Source organism: Rattus norvegicus, chromosome 2 (assembly GCF_036323735.1).
Source record: "Rattus norvegicus strain BN/NHsdMcwi chromosome 2, GRCr8, whole genome shotgun sequence".
Lineage (NCBI taxonomy): Eukaryota > Metazoa > Chordata > Mammalia > Rodentia > Muridae > Rattus > Rattus norvegicus.
In genome coordinates, this window is record NC_086020.1 from 163901450 (window position 1) to 163907090 (window position 5641).

The following is a 5641-nucleotide window of genomic DNA, read 5'->3' on the forward strand; positions in this document are numbered from 1 at the left end:
TCAGCAAATTCTAGAATTGCACAAGCATCAGAAATAGACATGGTGATCTTGACAAATTTCATGTAATTTAATCAATGATATTGTCAAAAGACAAAATTCAATATCATGGAAGGGGTGAGTATTTATTTGGATGTTATTGAGTGTTCATTTAGTCATTAGCTTTAAGGATTGGGAAGGGAATGAGAATGTCTTAATTAAGAAAAGAGACACAGGGAACTTGGCCTCAGAATTGAGAAGCTGGATAGATCCATGTACAAAAGTCCTTTAAAAGATTGGTGATGGGCTAGAAGTGTGGAAGTTCAAGAATGTGATAAGAAACCAAAGCGATTGGTTGCAATGAGGAAATTCCACCAATGATTTAGTTTTATCTCTAGATTCTTTACAGTGTGGATTGAGGAAGACATTGCAGGGCAGATTAGAAACTATCTACAACTACACTAGGAAACGAATCTGAACCAATGCAATTTTTAATGATGATCCAGCCGCACACAGCTGAGGAGGGTGTGTAGTCTCAAGCTGGGAAAACCTTACCCTCAGCTTCTATTGTCAATATATTGTTCTCCCTTCACTTTGCCTTATTTTCTAACATTATTCATATTATATTGCTATAGCTATTCTGCTATTTTGACTCAGACTTATATTTTTACTCTCTGATTGTAGGCTACAATAAAGTCTGTCACATCTCATTTCTACACTGTTCAGTGTACTATATCTCAGTAACAAACACAAAATAGAAACTGAAGAAATGTACTAAGTAATGTCGACATTGCCAGGCATCATACAGAATTATTTTGTTCATATTAAATATGGTTTAACTTACTAATTTAAAACAGTATTTTATTGCAGTGACCAACATACTAGAAAGTAATGTTTAAAACACTCGACATATATCTTACAAAACAAAACTAGAAATAATGACTGAGTATTATCTGCCAACACAGTAAGTGAATTTGGAGAGTGGCATAACACATGAATGAAAAGCTAAGAAGTATAAGAAAGATTTCCTTTCAGAATGACTAGATCCATGGATAATGTGTTATCATTCTTCTCTTAGCGAGATGTTCATAGCCTTGAATAGCACAGTACAGCAGGTCCAACATCGACAGGGTATGCTCAGCCAAAGAGAATCACTACTTTTATGAATTTAAAATGTACTCTACACCTCAACATGCAAGTGTTACACAATTACAGAATGTGTCAGTTGGATTTGTTGAAACAAAGGCTTTTGCCTGAATTCGTCCTTTCTGAAAACGATCTCCTTTTAGGACTTACCACAAATAGATTTATTAGCTTCCACATTGAATAAACAACCAAGAGCTTGGTGTACACATTGGCCCAGAAGCAGTTATCGAGGACACATTCCCAACTTTTATGGCAGTATCTTTTACTTTTATGCTTCTCCCTCTCTCAATTTGACAAGCTGTGTTTTGTTTAAACAATACAAGAGAACACAGTAGAATGAAAGAGAACAGTTACTCCTATGTTTTATAAACACACTTCTGAATATTGGCTTGGTTTTAACATATGCAAACTTTTAAAAGAAGATTTCATAGCACTGTTGCTGGGAACAGGGCTTCTAGAAGCATAGATTGAGGTTAATTTAGGAGGTACTAACAAACAAAAAATTAATCATCACTTTGAATCAGTAACTTCCCTGTAACTATTCCTTCTCACTGGACTTTTTTGTTTTTGGATTTTTTAGTTTTTTGTTTTGTTTTGTTTTGTTTTGTGAGTTTCGATGATCTCAGGAAATACATACTCATTTAAAAACTAAATATTGAGAGACCATGATCTTTTTCCAATTTTAATAGTATCAAATATCATGAAACACGGTAATTTTAAAATATAGGGAATAGGTTGAAAACCTGCAGAGTTAAGGGCTATCTAAGGTCCCAAGTGAGTGATACTACCCCATCCTGCCACGGGCAAATAAGGCAAAGTAGGCAGGAGCCAGCGCGACAAGTTCTATCACTTGGCCAAGGAGACCGGTTATTGTTTGCGTTCTCCCTTCAAACTGATCCAGCTCAATCATCACTTTCCGTTCCTTCAGAAAGCCCGAGCCTTGCTGGACCTGTGTGCTGCACCTGGAGGATGGCTGCAGGTGGCTGCCAAGTTTATGCCTGTATCCAGTCTTATTGTAGGAGTGGACCTGGTTCCAATCAAGCCTCTCCCCAATGTGGTGACTCTCCAGGAAGATATTACAACAGAACGCTGTAGGTAGGGCCTGAAGAAGGAGCTGAAGACCTGGAAAGTTGATGTTGTGCTTAATGTTGGGGCTCCCAATGTGGGGGCTAGTTGGGTCCATGATGCTTACTCACAAGCTCACTTAACTCTGATGACTCTGCGTTTGGCTTGTGACTTTTTGGCCCGTGGTGGTTGTTTCATCACAAAAGCCTTCCGTTCCCGAGACTATCAGCTTCTGCTGTGGATCTTCCAGCAGCTGTTCCCCCGTGTCCAGGCCACCAAACCCCAGGCCTCTTGTCACGAATCTACAGAAATCTTGTAGTCTGTCAAGGATTCCTGGCTCTGGACAAGGTTGATGCTAAATTCTTCAATCCCAGGTTTGCCTTTAAGGAAGTTGAAGTTCAGGCTAAAACTGTCACTGAGTTGGTGACAAAGAAGAAGCCAAAGGCTGAAGGCTATGCTGAAGGTGACCTCACTGTATTACCGAACCTCAATCAAGGACTTCTTGTGAGCCGGCAATCCTGTTGACTTCCTCTCCAAGGCCAGCGAAATCTCAATAGATGATGCAGAGTTGGCACAACACCCAGCTACCACTGAAGATATCAGAGCGTGCTATCAGGACATCAAAGTGCTGGGGCGCAAGGAACTTAGGTCTCTACTGAATTGGAGAACAAAGCTTTGACGATATGTGGCCAAGAAGCTAAAAGAGCAAGCAAAGGCACTAGACATCAGCCTCAGCTCGAAAGAAGAGGTGATGAAGAAGAGTCAGCAGCTGAACAAAGCAGGCTTCAGAGGAGGAAGAGGAGAAAGTGGAGGAAGAGCAGCTTAACCGGACTCTGGCAGAGATAAAAGCCCAAGAAGTGGCAGAACTGAAGAGGAAGAAGAAAAAATTCCTTCGTGAACAAAGGAAGCAGCGGGAGCGTGTAGAGCTGAAGATGGATCTGCCTGGGGTCTCCATTGAAGATGAGGGGGAGACAGGCGTGTTCTCCCTGCGAACCATCCGTGGTCAGCAGTTGTTAGAGGAAGTAACACAAGGAGACATGAATGCTGCAGACACCTTTCTGTCTGATTTGCCAAGGGATGACATCTATGTGTCAGATGCTGAGGACGATGATGATACTTCTCTGGAAAGTGACCTGGATCCAGAAGAGTTGGCAGGAGTCAGGACACAGTCGGATCAGAAGGAGAAGAAGTGCTTGCAGTTTGCTCAAGTAGATGACAGCAAAGAGGAAGGAGAGAATCCATTGCTGGTACCACTAGAAGAAAAGGCAGTGCTGTAGGAAGAGCAAGCTAGCCTGTGGTTCTCCAAGGACAGCAGTGGGATAGAGGATGATGCTGACGAAGCCCTGGAGATCAGTCAGGTGCAGCTGCTGTACAAGAGCCGTCAGAAGGAGCAGCAGTCAACTGACCCACCTCTGCCATCTACTAACTTGAAGACTGAGAAGAAATCTTCCCAGAATGAGGTCCCTAAGGAGACAGAGGCTATCATTGACGCTGGAGGGGAGGACAGAGACAGCTCAGATAGTGACAGCAGCAGTAGTGAGGATGAAGACTATTGGAAAGTATTCTGTGGTAAGAAGCGAAGCTGTGGTTCTAAGGCAGTTGAGGATGGGTTTGAGGTGTGCCTATTGAGGACCCAGTGAAATATCGAATTCTGGACCCTGAAGGCCTTGCTCTAGGTGCTGTTATTGCCTCTTCCAAAAAGGCAAAGAGAGACCTTATAGATAACTCATTCAAAACCAGTATGCTTTTAATGAAGAGGAGGAAGAACTTCCAGAGGGGTTTGTGCAGGAAGAGAAGCAGCATCGGATTTGCCAGTTGCCTATTAATAAGAAGGAGGTGGAACATTTCTGAAAATGCTGGCGCAAAATCAATGCACGGCCCATCAAGAAAGTAGCTGAGGCCAAGGCCAGAAAGAAACAGAGGATGCTGAATAAGCTGGAGCAGACCAAAAAGAAGGCAAAAGCTATAGTGAACACAGTGGATATCTCAGAACAAGAAAAAGTGGCACAGCTGCGAAGTCTATACAAGAAGGCTGAACTTGGCAAGGAGAAATGCCAGGCCACCTATGTTGTAGCCAAGACAGTTGTAGGCCATAAGGTCCGGCGGCCAGCTGGAGTCAGAGGTCATTTCAAAGTGGTGAACTCCAGGATGAAGAAGGACCAGCAACCATAACAGCGAAAGCAACAGAAGAAAACCACAGGCGAAAGTGAGCAGAGTGGTCGGGAAAGATGAAGACTAGGAAGGAAGGTGTGGCAGTCTCTCCGGTGGCTGGGAGAGCTGCTGGGCACCTACAGCTCCTCTTTGGAGAGTGATTACCATGAAAGGACCAAGGAGGTATTTCTTCATCGTGATAGACTGACAGTCACCCACAATCTTGGCGTGTGATGGAACTTGGGATGAGAACAAATCTCTTTTATAAGCCTTCAGGGGGATTCAGTGTTGTAGGCCTTTTATTAAGCATGTGGTTCCTTCTGAGTCTTCTCCCACCCCTTTCCAGTGTTTGTAATAAAAAGATAATAGAAGAGGTAAAAAAATAGAGAGAGAATATAGCTGAGTGCGGTGTTACAAGCTTTTGATATCCCCATTCTGGGAGCAGAAGTGGGCAGACGTCTATGATTTAAGACAAACTTGGTCAACATAGTTCCAGAACAGCAAGAACTATTTAGAGAAACCCTGTCTCAAAATAAAGATAAATAAATAAAATAAAAAAAAATAAAACAGAGATATATACATTCATAAAAGAAAGGAGAAAGTTCTGTGGAAATGAGAACAACAAAGTTCAACTGAAGGATAGAGATTGGGAAAATCACACAGAGTTGCTAAGACCATAGTAGATGGTTTTCATTATGAAAGAGAAATGGTCTATTAATTTCAATGAGTATAACATTTCACACAGATAGAAAGGATCTACCAGGTTATACCTCTCAAATGGTATTACATTTACATTGTACATATATGTAGATCTATCCCATTCCTTTTCATCTTTCTTTAATCTTTGCTGTAGATTAAACAAAGAATCAGGTCCCTCCATTTGTGAAACTTTCTTCTTAATGTTTTGCCCATCATATGTGTCCTGTTTGCCTGCGATTAATTTATTAAATGAAAACATAGCATATTTGTGTGCTTTATTAAAATTAACTTTATTTAAAAATGTACCGCATAATTAAATTCAGATAATCAAAGTTGAGTTTTTAATTTTGTAAAAACAAACCATGTTTTACAGACACATTCTAAAATAATAAGAATCCAAGTTCTCACCCAGATAATCATCCTATTCTCCTTATAGTCTCAGCCAAATAGGACCAACACTGAAGATTTTGAAAAATTAATTCTTAAGGGGTTGACTGAATTATCTTCATGAAACAAACAGCATGGTCATCTTAACTTAATCTTCAGGAATTTTGTACAGGCAGTGTTAAAATCACATATCCCTTTAGGGTATGCCTTCACAATT

At 41.0% G+C, this 5641-nt stretch overlaps 1 pseudogene; it reads left to right on the top strand.

Annotated features, from left to right (window-relative positions):
• The first annotated feature begins 1058 nt into the window (after positions 1 to 1058).
• On the top strand, positions 1059 to 4397 carry Ftsj3-ps1 (FtsJ RNA 2'-O-methyltransferase 3, pseudogene 1; annotated as a pseudogene).
• Positions 4398 to 5641: the final 1244 nt, after the last annotated feature.